Source organism: Phyllobates terribilis, unplaced genomic scaffold, assembly GCF_046119375.1.
Source record: "Phyllobates terribilis strain yellow unplaced genomic scaffold, ASM4611937v1 Scaffold_3__8_contigs__length_932513732, whole genome shotgun sequence".
NCBI classification, from domain to species: domain Eukaryota; kingdom Metazoa; phylum Chordata; class Amphibia; order Anura; family Dendrobatidae; genus Phyllobates; species Phyllobates terribilis.
In genome coordinates, this window is record NW_027362763.1 from 523,240,715 (window position 1) to 523,256,260 (window position 15,546).

Genomic DNA, 15,546 nt, shown 5'->3' on the forward strand with positions numbered 1-15,546 from the left:
TTGAGCCAATTTTGCGTTAAATTTGTTAGCGGACACCATGTTGCATTTAGAGAGCCGCTGTGTGCCCAAATATTGGAGCTCCCCCACAAGTGACCCCATTTTGGAAACTAGACCACCCAAGGCACCTATCTAGATGCATAGTGAGCACTTGGAACCCCAGGTGCTTCACAAATTGATTCATAAAAATGAAAAAGTGTTTTTTTTTTCACATTTTCATTGTTACGAATCAATTTGTGAAGCACCTGGGGGTTCCAAGTGCTCACTATGCATCTAGATAGGTGCCTTGGGGGGTGTAGTTTCCAAAATGGGGTCACTTGTGGGGGAGCTCCAATGTTTGGGCACACAGGGACTCTCTAAATGCAACATGGTGTCCTCTAACAAATTTAACGGAAAATCTGCTCAAATTGTTAGCGACACCATGTTGCGTTTGGAGAGCCGCTGTGTGCCCAAACATTGGAGCTCCCCCACAAGTGACCCCATTTTGGAAACTAGACCCCCCAAGGCACCTATCTAGATGCATTGTGAGCACTTGGAACCCTCAGGTGCTTCACAAATTGATTCATAAAAATGAAAAAGTGTCTTTTTTTTCACTTTTTCATTGTTACGAATCAATTTGTGAAGCACCTGGGGGTTCCAAGTGCTTACTATGCATCTAGAAGGGTGCCTTGGGGGGTCTAGTTTCCAAAATGGGGTCACTTGTGGGGGAGCTCCAAAGTTTGGGCACACATGGGCTCTCCAAACACAACATGGCGTCCGCTAATTATTCAAGCAAATTTTACAATCAAAAAGTCAAATGGCGCTCCTTCCCTTCCGAGCCCTGCCGTGCGCCCAAACAGTGTTTTTTCCCCAAATATTTTGTATCTACGTGCCCAGGGGAAATTGCACAACAAATTTTGGGGTCAATTTTTTCTTGTTACCCCTGTGAAAATAAAAAAAATTGGGTCTAAAGTAACATTTTTGTGAAAAAAGTTAAATGTTCATTTTTTTCCACATTCAAAAAATTCCTGTGAAGCACCTGAAGGGTTAATAAAGTTCTTGAATGTGGTTTTGAGCACCTTGAGGGGTGCAGTTTTTAGAATGGTGTCACTTTTGGGTATTTTCTGTCATAAAGACCTCTCAAAGTGACTTCAAATGTGATGTGGTCCCTAAAAAAATGGTTTTGTAAATTTTGTTGGAAAAATGAGAAATCGCTGGTCAACTTTTAACCCTTATAGCTCCCTAACAAAAAAAAAATTTTGGTTCCAAAATTGTGCTGATGTAAAGTATACATGTGGGAAATGTTATTTATTAACTCTTTTGTGTGACATATCGCTCTGATTTCAGGGCTTAAAAATTCAAATTTTGAAAATTGCAAAATTTTCAAAATTTTCGCCAAATTTCCGTTTTTTTCACAAATAAACGCAAGTGATATCGAAGAAATTTTTCCACAATCATGAAGTACAGTATGTCACGAAAAAACAATCTCAGAATCAGGGGGATCCGTTGAAGCGTTCCAGAGTAATTACCTCATAAAGTGACAGTGGTCAGAATTGTAAAAATTGGCCCGGTCATTAACGTGCAAACCACCCGCGGGGCTTAAGGGGTTAAATGTATGAGTAATTTTTTTAAGTGATATACTCCATTATGCTTTATGATTGTTTTGTGTGTGCTTTATGGTGTATACATGTATTTAGTCTGATTCCCCACCCACTGGGTGTGGTGATTTTTTTTGAAGGGAGGCGTCTCCATGTGCATTCTTTCGCTATAAATAACAGACCATGTATGTGTATGTAATACAAACACATGGGCCATGCACACAGTGAACAAGTCTGTAGGACTGTGTTCACACCACCAAAAGACTGAAACACACAAGTACACAGTGAAACAAATGTATAAAAATACTCTGTTGTAAAAAAGTAACAGTAAAAAGCAAGTGCCAGTAAAAAGGTGATAAAAATTAGGGTATTTAGTTGACACGTTTTTTGAAAAAAATGTATACTAAGCCACTCTACCAACGTCAAGGTAACCCAGATCAGAGCAGTCCCTATCTGATTTATTTAAAAACTGATCATGTGTATAGTACCTATATGAGCAGATCTAACAGGTAATGTCCATGTGGACACGCTGCAGAGGATGGCATTTTATGTGCATGGCCCACAAGAGAGGGGTGGAGACCTCCCTAATCTTGCAAAAGCAAGAAACAATCTGTATGTGTATGTGTAAAGACTGTCCTGAGGAAGTGGTGTGATCACCACGAAATGCATAGAAATAAAGTCTATTTCATCATTACATCGACTTGGATTACTCTGGTACATTATTCTGACAGGCGAGCAGGGCAGTCTGATGCCCCATTCTCTTCACCCAACAAAGGATCATTGCTTCGGGGTTTGCAGCAGCCGCCAATGCTAAACACAGTGGTTGTGTCTTACACAACCCTAATAGGTGAGTGAATTTGAATTATCTTTCACGAATATTCCTTTTATCTTGGATTAGACCCTATGTGCGCTTTATATTCCTTCTAGTTTCCTTAGTACCCTAGGATGTAATTCATCTGGACCTGGAGACTTGAATTAATTTATGTTAGCTAAGTATTCCTTCAATAGCTCTCTGTTTATAGATAGTGTGGATTCTTCTATTCCTTCAATAGTACAGTGAAGATCAATTGATGGTACATTAACTTTCTGAGAGAAAACAGATGCAAAATAGGAATTTAAAATTTATCAGCATCATTTTTTACCACTTTACCATTTTAATCCTGTAAAAATCCTATAGCATCTTTGACTTTTCTTTTACTTTTGACATACCCCCGAAATTCTTTCTTACTGCTTTTGACATCTCTTGCAAGCTTTAATTCATTATCAGCTTTAGCTAATCCGATACGTGCCCTACAGGTTCTGCAGACAGCATTATATTCTTCTTTAGATATGCCTCCCTCTTTCCATTTGATAAACATTTATTTCTTCCTTTTAGCATGTGTTTAAATTCTGTGTTCCTCCATTCTGGTTTTCTTAGGTGCTTCCTATTCTTTCCTCTTTTATGGACTGTTAACAACTGCGCTTTGAGAATCTAATTTTTCAAAATTTCCCATTCCTCTGGGACATTTCTGCCCTTAAGGACATCCAGCCATTGGATCCCTCCTATCCTCTTTCTGAGTCTTTTAAAATCTGCCCTTCTGAAATCCAATCTTGAAGTCTAACTCTTCACAGGTCGTTCTCTTCTAGTTATTCAGAATTCTATGATAGCATGGTCGCTGCCTCCTAGTGTCCCAGCCACCCTAACCTCATCAACCATTTCTTCCCTGTTTATGAGGATTAGATCCAAGGTAGCAGATCCTCTCTTTCTCTCTTCTATCTTTTGGAAGATAAAGTTGTAGCAACAGGGGATACGAATTTGCTGGACCTGTTACTTTTGCCTGAGAGAGATTCCCAACAAATGTCTGGATATTTGAAATCTTCCATGATCACTACGTCATATTTTTTTGATAACTTGGTCATCTGATGCATAGAGAGTTCATCCATATCTTCAGCTTGCCCAGGTGGCCTATAGTAAATGCCTACAATGGTGTGCTTTCCGTTTTTCTCTCCTTGTATTCTTACCCAAACAGTTTCCACAGAACTCCCAGTTTCTGAAGCTTCAATCTCTGTGGAGATATAGGCTTTTATAACATACAATATGACACCTCCTCCCCATTTATTAAGTCTGTTTCTTGCAAATAAGTTGTATCCTTTGAGACTTGTATTCCAGTCATGTGTATGGTCCCACCAAGTTTCAGTGATGCCAATAACATCATATTTCTTTTCCTGCTTAAGTAGCTCCAGTTCTCCTTGTTTGTTGCCCATGCTCTGTGAATTTGTACAGAAACATCTTAGTTTGTGATCGGTTTCTCTTTCTCCAATATTTATATTATTCTGATTTTTTGTCTTTGTTCTTCCTTTCCACTTCTAATAGCAGAGCTCTCAATAGTATTTATTAGCTGTATGACTTTCCATGGCCTTTTGCTTCCCTTTCCACAATATTCTAGTTTAAAGCTCTCCTGATGAGTGATGCAAGGTGACTTCAAAATATGTGTTTTCCAATCTTGGTAAGGTGCAGCCCATCTCTAGCAAGTAGTCTATCGTATAGGTAATTAACTCCGTGATCCAAAAATCCAAATCCTTGCTGATGGCATGATCAATGTAGCCAGTTGTTTACCTGTAGAATCGTGTTCCACCTGCTTGTTCCATGGCCATGGGAGGATGGATGAGAAGACCACCTGTGCCACCAGTTCTTTCAATTTTCTGCCGAAGTCTTCAAAGTCACTGCAGATGGTTTCCAGGTCCTTTCTTATGGTGTCATTTGTCCCCACATTAATTAGCAGGAATGGATAGTCATCTGTAGGTCTAAAGACTCCTGATATCCTTTTAGACACATGTTTGATTTTTGCACCTGGAAGACAGCACATTTCTCTTGAGGTTATATCCGGTCTGCAGATAGTGGCCTCTGTTTCTCTCAACAGGGAATCTCCCATGACTACCACTCTCATTTTCTTCTTCACAACATTTTTCTTTCACCATCCTAGAGGACTCTGAGTGCTTACAAGGTTGTTCTTTTTGGGCAAAGTCTTTCTTGATGTATTTGATCATCATTCTTTTGTGTGAGAGCTGGTACTGGTTCCTGAGTAGTATGAGTGCTGACTGCCTCCAGATCTTCCTGCTTCTCTGTGTCACATGCTTCCATTCCTCTGTTTCTTCAGGTGCACTACAAATTTCTTCTCTTTCTCTATTCTCAAGAGATACTTCTGCTGTTTGTAAAAATTCCTCACAACTAGTGTTGAGCATTCCGATACTGAAATATCTGGTATTGGCCGATATTCGCGGTATCGGAATTCCGATACTTAGTTCCGATACTTTTAGAATATCTGATACCGGAATCGGAAGTTCCCATAATGCAATGAGCCAGTTTCATTTTATTCAGCCAATGAGGATCCTAAGAAGTGTGGGCACATCCTGTTAGGCATGTAGGCATGTTAACTAATGGCATGGCTGTGATTGGCTGCTGAAATGATGTCATGATGCTCTATAAAAGCCGCCGCCATTTTGAGCTCACTCTGCTGTGAATTCAGTTAGGGCTAGGATGCTGTTGTTCTGAGGGACAGTTTGAGCTACCTATTTGCTCTATTCTGCTTTACCCAAGCTACTTTATAAACCGCTGTGCCTTGCAGCACTAGTGCACAGTTCTCTGTGCTGTTCACTGCTGTCTGCAAGGTCTCTGTGTGTGAGTGCAGCTCACGCTGTAGTGTGTGCTTCAGCCACGTCTGGTTGTAGTGCGCTCAGCGTGCGTCACTGCCTCATACATTGTTCTTTTTTGCTAATTGATAATTTTTCCTGATTTCTCCTATTAGTGTGGTGGTTCGATCCATATCCAGCTACATTGGTTCCAAACACACTATATAGGAGTAGATAGAGAATTTTTTTTTTGTCTTGCAGCGCTAGTGCACAGTGCTCTGCATCTGCACTGTTCACGGCTGTCTGCAAGGTCTCTGTGTGTGAGTGCAGCTCACCCTGTAGTGTGTACTTCAGCCACGTCTGGTTGTAGTGCATTCAGTGTGCGTCACTGCCTCATACATAGTCCATGTTTGCTAATTGATAATTTTTCCTGATATCTCCTATTAGTGTGGTCGTTCCATCCGTATTCAGCTAAATTGGTTCCAAACACACTATATAGGAGTAGATAGAGAATTTTTTTTTTGTCTTGCAGCTCTAGTGCACAGTGCTCTGCATCTGCACTGTTCACGGCTGTCTGCAAGGTCTCTGTGTGTGAGTGCAGCTCACGCTGTAGTGTGTGCTTCAGCCACGTCTGGTTGTAGTGCGCTCAGCGTGCGTCACTGCCTCATACATTGTCCTTTTTTGCTAATTGATAATTTTTCCTGATTTCTCCTATTAGTGTGGTGGTTCCATCCGTATCCAGCTACATTGGTTCCAAACACACTATATAGGAATAGATAGAGGAGCCTTTCTGCAGCCTTGTGCCCTGCAGCCCCAGCCAGATTAGTATTAGCCTATTTTTTGTAGCCTCATCTATTGCATTGTAGGTTACCTTCCTGCATTGTAATAGCTACAAAAAGTTTGTGATACTATCGGTATTACATCTTTGGGCACATCCAGTGTCTTTTTGTGACAAAAAAAACCTAAATAAAGTTGACCAAACACTCCACTTTACAGTTGTGTAGGCCACATTAGCTCATATTAAAGTCTAGTCCACACTTTATAAAATTAGTGTTTCTTATACCTGTTAGCAGCTGTTCAGGAATAAGCACACTAAGCCCTTAGTACTTTTCTGCCTATCTTTATCAGTCTACCAAGATGAAGAATGAACAAATAACGTAGCACACTGTAATACTGAGTATGTAAATATGAAATATGAATAGCATAACTGCTGTAAAAAATAGAAATAAATAAAAAAAATTGTGAAAATTTTTTAGCGCATGTAAATATGAAGTATGAAATATGAATAGCATTGCTGCTGTATAAATAAATGAGAAATCTTGTACCTGACAGCCGCGGTAAGGTGTTTCTCGATGTGAGGACCTACCAATGTGAATACCTCTCTAAGAGACCTCTGTCTGCTTATGTGTGGGAAAGTCAGATCCTGATGCATTTAAAACCACCTGCGGCATGGGGGTAGGGGTGGAGTGCTCAGTCAATGCTAAATCTAGTAACAAATAAAATGACGGCACTTCCACTTCAAGAAATAGGTGTGAACAGGTGCCTACTAAGAGGAGCTACCTCCATATACAATGAACAAATAACGTAGCACACTGTAATACTGAGTATGTAAATATGAAATATGAATAGCATAACTGCTGTAAAAAATAGAAATAAACAAAAATTTGAAAATTTTTTAGCGCATGTAAATATGAAGTATGAAATATGAATAGCATTGCTGCTGTATAAATAAATGAGAAATCTTAGCGCCTAAATTGGCCAATTCATGTGTACCTGACAGCCGCAGTAAGGCGTTTCTCGATATCAGGACCTACCAATGTGAATACCTCTCTAAGAGACCTCCGTCTGCTTATGTGTGGGAAAGTCAGATCCTGATGCATTTAAATCCACCTGCGGCATGGGGGTGGGGGTGGAGTGCTCAGTCAATGCTAAATCTAGTAACAAAGAAAATGACGGCACTTCCACTTCAAGAAATAGGTGTGAACAGGCACCTACTAAGAGGCACCTGTTTCCGTTTCCGTCAGATGGTAACAGACTACATGTCTTGCCCTGTCAGTGTACTCCCAGACCACTCTTCCCTCTTCAAGTTTTGGATCTCTAAGCTGGATATATGGCCAGAGCTTAGCCAGTATGCATTGGAGGTGCTGGCTTGCCCTGCTGCTAGTGTATTATCGGAATGCGTCTTTAGTGCCGCAAGTGGTGTACTAACAGACCGTCGCATGCGTCTATCCTCCGATAACGTTGTCCGGCTTACTTTTCTGAAAATGAACAAGGCCTGGATCTCGCATGAATTTGCCAGTCCTCTTCCAGAATAAATAATTGGTTGGCAACAGTATCCAGGTCTCCTGTTGTGTAGAGATGAGCGTTGTTCTACTCGAACTGTTCGCCAATCTCAAATTCGAGCTGTTTTGGGCGGTGTTCGAGCCGTTTGGCGAACACGAACGATTTGAGAAAAATTCGGCTGTTCGAGGTTATGTTCGATAACTGTTCGTGCACCAAAATCATAACTGGATTTTTTCTCAGTAATGATGAAAATTAATGTTAATACGCAGTTTGAGTGTACAGCGGGGTGGGGGGAGGGGCAGGGGATGGATCTCTGCAGGAATAATGAAGATCTCCATTTTTTTTTCTCTTTCCCGCATTTACAGTGGGGAGGTGCAATCTGTCAGCCTATCAGCAGCGCACACACGGAGCGAAGTGCTTTTTTTCACACAAGCAAGGGCATGTGTCATTGGCAGTGTATGTCACATGTCCTTTCCCTATAAGACCAAGCCATTTTCCCCGTCGCCACCATTTTCTCACTGCTGCAGCTGCGTGTTAGACGGCACCGCTGTTGCTGTGTGCGCTATACCTTGTTAATTTCAAGCCAATTTTCGCACAAATCTACAGATAGCTTGGGAGTAGGGAATAGTTGTGATTGCAGTTCTTTTAAGGACTAGGTTACAGCATTTCCTACGACTTTTATCAGGCAGGTCTGTGCTCTTAAATAGATAGGTTGTGGGAGTAAAGACTAATTGTAATTGGAGTCCTTTTCAGGACTAGGTTACATCAGTTCCTATCAGTTTTTGCCAGGCAGGTCTGTGCCAGTGCTGTGCAAGTTTTTTTCACAGCATTTGGCTGAATCTAGCAAAGCTAATCCTTATTGGCCTATTGCAGAGTGTGTTAGTCAGTGGAGTAGCCTATCTGTGTTGCAAGATATACCACCTGTGTATAGAATACCAATTTTTTTACTGCACATAGTGAAGTAAAATCTTTTGGGCATAGCATCATTCTATTAGTCCATCTATACTGACCTCCATCAGGTTGCAAATTGAATATAATTTTTTTCTGCATCTAGCTCTGAAAAAATATTTGGCCTTCTAGCAGTGTGTGGGACTTTCTCTATTAGTCCATCTATACTGACCTCCATCAGGTTGCAAACTGAATATATTTTTTTCTGCATCTACCTCTGAAAAAATATTGGGCTTGTAGCTGTGTGTGGGACTTGTTCTATTAATCCATCTATACAGACCTCCATCAGGTTGCAAACTGAATATAATTTTTTTCTGCATCTACCTCTGAAAAAATATTTGGGCTTCTAGCTGTGTGTGGGACTTGTTCTATTACTCCATCTATACTGACCTCCATCAGGTTGCAAATTGAATATAATTTTTTTCTGCAGCTAGCTCTGAAAAAATATTGGGCTTCTAGCTGTGTGTGGGACTTGTTGTATTAGTCCATCTATACTGACCTCCATCAGGTTGCAAACTGAATATATTTTTTTCTGCATCTACCTCTGAAAAAATATTGGGCTTCTAGCTGTGTGTGGGACTTGTTCTATTAATCCATCTATACAGACCTCCATCAGTTTGCAAACTGAATATAATTTTTTTCTGCATCTAGCTCTGAAAAAATATTTGGCCTTCTAGCAGTGTGTGGGACTTTATCTATTAGGCCACCTATACTGACCTCCATCAGGTTGCAAATTAAAAATAATTTTTATCTGCATCTAGCTCTGAAAAAATATTTGGGCTTCTAGCTGTGTGTGGGACTTGTTCTATTACTCCATCTATACTGACCTCCATCAGGTTGCAAATTGAATATAATTTTTTTCTGCATCTAGCTCTGAAAAAATATTGGGCTTCTAGCTGTGTGTGGGACTTGTTGTATTAGTCCATCTATACTGACCTCCATCAGGTTGCAAACTGAATATATTTTTTTCTGCATCTACCTCTGAAAAAATATTGGGCTTCTAGCTGTGTGTGGGACTTGTTCTATTAATCCATCTATACAGACCTCCATCAGGTTGCAAACTGAATATAATTTTGTTCTGCATCTAGCTCTGAAAAAATATTTGGCCTTCTAGCAGTGCGTGGGACTTTATCTATTAGGCCACCTATACTGACCTCCATCAGGTTGCAAATTAAAAATAATTTTTATCTGCATCTAGCTCTGAAAAAATATTTGGGCTTCTAGCTGTGTGTGGGACTTGTTCTATTACTCCATCTATACTGACCTCCATCAGGTTGCAAATTGAATATAATTTTTTTCTGCATCTAGCTCTGAAAAAATATTGGGCTTCTAGCTGTGTGTGGGACTTGTTGTATTAGTCGATCTATACTGACCTCCATCAGGTTGCAAACTGAATATATTTTTTTCTGCATCTACCTCTGAAAAAATATTGGGCTTCTAGCTGTGTGTGGGACTTGTTCTATTAATCCATCTATACAGACCTCCATCAGGTTGCAAACTGAATATAATTTTTTTCTGCATCTAGCTCTGAAAAAATATTTCGCCTTCTAGCAGTGTGTGGGACTTTCTCTATTAGTCCATCTATACTGACCTCCATCAGGTTGCAAACTGAATATAATTTTTTTCTGCATCTAGCTCTGAAAAAATATTTGGCCTTCTAGCAGTGTGGGACTTTCTCTATTAGTCCATCTATACTGACCTCCATCAGGTTGCAAACTGAATATAATTTTTTTCTGCATCTAGCTCTGAAAAAATATTTGGCCTTCTACCAGTGTGTGGGACTTTCTCTATTAGTCCATCTATACTGACCTCCATCAGGTTGCAAATTAAAAATAATTTTTATCTGCATCTAGCTCTGAAAAAATATTTGGGCTTCTAGCTGTGTGTGGGACTTGTTCTATTACTCCATCTATACTGACCTCCATCAGGTTGCAAATTGAATATAATTTTTTTCTGCATCTAGCTCTGAAAAAATATTGGGCTTCTAGCTGTGTGTGGGACTTGTTGTATTAGTCCATCTATACTGACCTCCATCAGGTTGCAAACTGAATATATTTTTTTCTGCATCTGCCTCTGAAAAAATATTGGGCTTCTAGCTGTGTGTGGGACTTGTTCTATTAATCCATCTATACAGACCTCCATCAGGTTGCAAACTGAATATAATTTTTTTCTGCATCTAGCTCTGAAAAAATATTTGGCCTTCTAGCAGTGTGTGGGACTTTCTCTATTAGTCCATCTATACTGACCTCCATCAGGTTGCAAACTGAATATAATTTTTTTCTGCATCTAGCTCTGAAAAAATATTTGGCCTTCTAGCAGTGCGTGGGACTTTATCTATTAGGCCACCTATACTGACCTCCATCAGGTTGCAAATTAAAAATAATTTTTATCTGCATCTAGCTCTGAAAAAATATTTGGGCTTCTAGCTGTGTGTTGGACTTGTTCTATTACTCCATCTATACTGACCTCCATCAGGTTGCAAATTGAATATAATTTTTTTCTGCATCTAGCTCTGAAAAAATATTGGGCTTCTAGCTGTGTGTGGGACTTGTTGTATTAGTCGATCTATACTGACCTCCATCAGGTTGCAAACTGAATATATTTTTTTCTGCATCTACCTCTGAAAAAATATTGGGCTTCTAGCTGTGTGTGGGACTTGTTCTATTAATCCATCTATACAGACCTCCATCAGGTTGCAAACTGAATATAATTTTTTTCTGCATCTAGCTCTGAAAAAATATTTCGCCTTCTAGCAGTGTGTGGGACTTTCTCTATTAGTCCATCTATACTGACCTCCATCAGGTTGCAAACTGAATATAATTTTTTTCTGCATCTAGCTCTGAAAAAATATTTGGCCTTCTAGCAGTGTGGGACTTTCTCTATTAGTCCATCTATACTGACCTCCATCAGGTTGCAAACTGAATATAATTTTTTTCTGCATCTAGCTCTGAAAAAATATTTGGCCTTCTACCAGTGTGTGGGACTTTCTCTATTAGTCCATCTATACTGACCTCCATCAGGTTGCAAATTAAAAATAATTTTTATCTGCATCTAGCTCTGAAAAAATATTTGGGCTTCTAGCTGTGTGTGGGACTTGTTCTATTACTCCATCTATACTGACCTCCATCAGGTTGCAAATTGAATATAATTTTTTTCTGCATCTAGCTCTGAAAAAATATTGGGCTTCTAGCTGTGTGTGGGACTTGTTGTATTAGTCCATCTATACTGACCTCCATCAGGTTGCAAACTGAATATATTTTTTTCTGCATCTGCCTCTGAAAAAATATTGGGCTTCTAGCTGTGTGTGGGACTTGTTCTATTAATCCATCTATACAGACCTCCATCAGGTTGCAAACTGAATATAATTTTTTTCTGCATCTAGCTCTGAAAAAATATTTGGCCTTCTAGCAGTGTGTGGGACTTTCTCTATTAGTCCATCTATACTGACCTCCATCAGGTTGCAAACTGAATATAATTTTTTTCTGCATCTAGCTCTGAAAAAATATTTGGCCTTCTAGCAGTGTGTGGGACTTTCTCTATTAGTCCATCTATACTGACCTCCATCAGGTTGCAAACTGAATATAATTTTTTTCTGCATCTAGCTCTGAAAAAATATTTGGCCTTCTAGCAGTGCGTGGGACTTTATCTATTAGGCCACCTATACTGACCTCCATCAGGTTGCAAATTAAAAATAATTTTTATCTGCATCTAGCTCTGAAAAAATATTTGGGCTTCTAGCTGTGTGTGGGACTTGTTCTATTACTCCATCTATACTGACCTCCATCAGGTTGCAAATTGAATATAATTTTTTTCTGCATCTAGCTCTGAAAAAATATTGGGCTTCTAGCTGTGTGTGGGACTTGTTGTATTAGTCGATCTATACTGACCTCCATCAGGTTGCAAACTGAATATATTTTTTTCTGCATCTACCTCTGAAAAAATATTGGGCTTCTAGCTGTGTGTGGGACTTGTTCTATTAATCCATCTATACAGACCTCCATCAGGTTGCAAACTGAATATAATTTTTTTCTGCATCTAGCTCTGAAAAAATATTTCGCCTTCTAGCAGTGTGTGGGACTTTCTCTATTAGTCCATCTATACTGACCTCCATCAGGTTGCAAACTGAATATAATTTTTTTCTGCATCTAGCTCTGAAAAAATATTTGGCCTTCTAGCAGTGTGGGACTTTCTCTATTAGTCCATCTATACTGACCTCCATCAGGTTGCAAACTGAATATAATTTTTTTCTGCATCTAGCTCTGAAAAAATATTTGGCCTTCTACCAGTGTGTGGGACTTTCTCTATTAGTCCATCTATACTGACCTCCATCAGGTTGCAAATTAAAAATAATTTTTATCTGCATCTAGCTCTGAAAAAATATTTGGGCTTCTAGCTGTGTGTGGGACTTGTTCTATTACTCCATCTATACTGACCTCCATCAGGTTGCAAATTGAATATAATTTTTTTCTGCATCTAGCTCTGAAAAAATATTGGGCTTCTAGCTGTGTGTGGGACTTGTTGTATTAGTCCATCTATACTGACCTCCATCAGGTTGCAAACTGAATATATTTTTTTCTGCATCTGCCTCTGAAAAAATATTGGGCTTCTAGCTGTGTGTGGGACTTGTTCTATTAATCCATCTATACAGACCTCCATCAGGTTGCAAACTGAATATAATTTTTTTCTGCATCTAGCTCTGAAAAAATATTTGGCCTTCTAGCAGTGTGTGGGACTTTCTCTATTAGTCCATCTATACTGACCTCCATCAGGTTGCAAACTGAATATAATTTTTTTCTGCATCTAGCTCTGAAAAAATATTTGGCCTTCTAACAGTGTGTGGGACTTTCTCTATTAGTCCATCTATACTGACCTCCATCAGGTTGCAAACTGAATATAATTTTTTTCTGCATCTAGCTCTGAAAAAATATTTGGCCTTCTAGCAGTGTGTGGGACTTTCTCTATTAGTCCATCTATACTGACCTCCATCAGGTTGCAAATTAAAAATAATTTTTATCTGCATCTAGCTCTGAAAAAATATTTGGGCTTCTAGCTGTGTGTGGAACTTGTTCTATTACTCCATCTATACTGACCTCCATCAGGTTGCAAACTGAATATAATTTTTTTCTGCATCTAGCTCTGAAAAAATATTGGGCTTCTAGCTGTGTGTGGGACTTGTTGTATTAGTCCATCTATACTGACCTCCATCAGGTTGCAAACTGAATATATTTTTTTCTGCATCTACCTCTGAAAAAATATTGGGCTTCTAGCTGTGTGTGGGACTTGTTCTATTAATCCATCTATACAGACCTCCATCAGTTGCAAATTGAATATAATTTTTTTCTGCATCTAGCTCTGAAAAAATATTTGGCCTTCTAGAAGTGTGTGGGACTTTCTCTATTAGTCCATCTATACTGACCTCCATCAGGTTGCAAACTGAATATATTTTTTTCTGCATATACCTCTGAAAAAATATTGGGCTTCTAGCTGTGTGTGGGACTTGTACTATTAATCCATCTATACAGACCTCCATCAGGTTGCAAACTGGATATAATTTTTTTCTGCATCTAGCTCTGAAAAAATATTTGGCCTTCTAGCAGTGTGTGGGACTTTCTCTATTAGTCCATCTATACTGACCTCCATCAGGTTGCAAACTGAATATAATTTTTTTCTGCATCTAGCTCTGAAAAAATATTTGGCCTTCTAGCAGTGTGTGGGACTTTCTCTATTAGTCCATCTATACTGACCTCCATCAGGTTGCAAACTGAATATAATTTTTTTCTGCATCTAGCTCTGAAAAAATATTTGGGCTTCTAGCTGTGTGTGGGACTTGTTCTATTACTCCATCTATACTGACCTCCATCAGGTTGCAAATTGAATATAATTTTTTTCTGCATCTAGCTCTGAAAAAATATTGGGCTTCTAGCTGTGTGTGGGACTTGTTGTATTAGTCCATCTATACTGACCTCCATCAGGTTGCAAACTGAATATATTTTTTTCTGCATCTACCTCTGAAAAAATATTGGGCTTCTAGCTGTGTGTGGGACTTGTTCTATTAATCCATCTATACAGACCTCCATCAGGTTGCAAACTGAATATAATTTTTTTCTGCATCTAGCTCTGAAAAAATATTTGGCCTTCTAGCAGTGTGTGGGACTTTCTCTATTAGTCCATCTATACTGACCTCCATCAGGTTGCAAACTGAATATAATTTTTTTCGGCATCTAGCTCTGAAAAAATATTTGGCCTTCTAGCAGTGTGTGGGACATTCTCTGTTAGTCCATCTATACTGACCTCCATCAGGTTGCAAATTAAAAATAATTTTTATCTGCATCTAGCTCTGAAAAAATATTTGGGCTTCTAGCTGTGTGTGGGACTTGTTCTATTACTACATCTATACTGACCTCCATCACGTTGCAAATCGAATTTAATTTTTTTCTGCATCTAGCTGTGAAAAAATATTGGGCTTCTAGCTGTGTGTGGGACTTGTTGTATTAGTCCATCTATACTGACCTCCATCAGGTTGCAAACTGAATATATTTTTTTCTGCATCTACCTCTGAAAAAATATTGGGCTTCTAGCTGTGTGTGGGACTTGTTCTATTAATCCATCTATACAGACCTCCATCAGGTTGCAAACTGAATATAATTTTTTTCTGCATCTAGCTCTGAAAAAATATTTGGCCTTCTAGCAGTGTGTGGGACTTTCTCTATTAGTCCATCTATACTGACCTCCATCAGGTTGCAAACTGAATATAATTTTTTTCTGCATCTAGCTCTGAAAAAATATTTGGCCTTCTAGCAGCGTGTGGGACTTTCTCTATTAGTCCATCTATACTGACCTCCATCAGGTTGCAAACTGAATATAATTTTTTTCTGCATCTAGCTCTGAAAAAATATTTGGCCTTCTAGCAGTGTGTGGGACTTTCTCTATTAGTCCATCTATACTGACCTCCATCAGGTTGCAAACTGAATATAATTTTTTTCTGCATCTAGCTCTGAAAAAATATTTGGCCTTCTAGCAGTGTGTGGGACTTGTTCTATTAATCCATCTATACTGACCTCCATCAGGTTGCAAATTGAATATCATTTTTTCCTGCATCTAGCTCTGAAAAAATATTGGGCTTCTAGCTGTG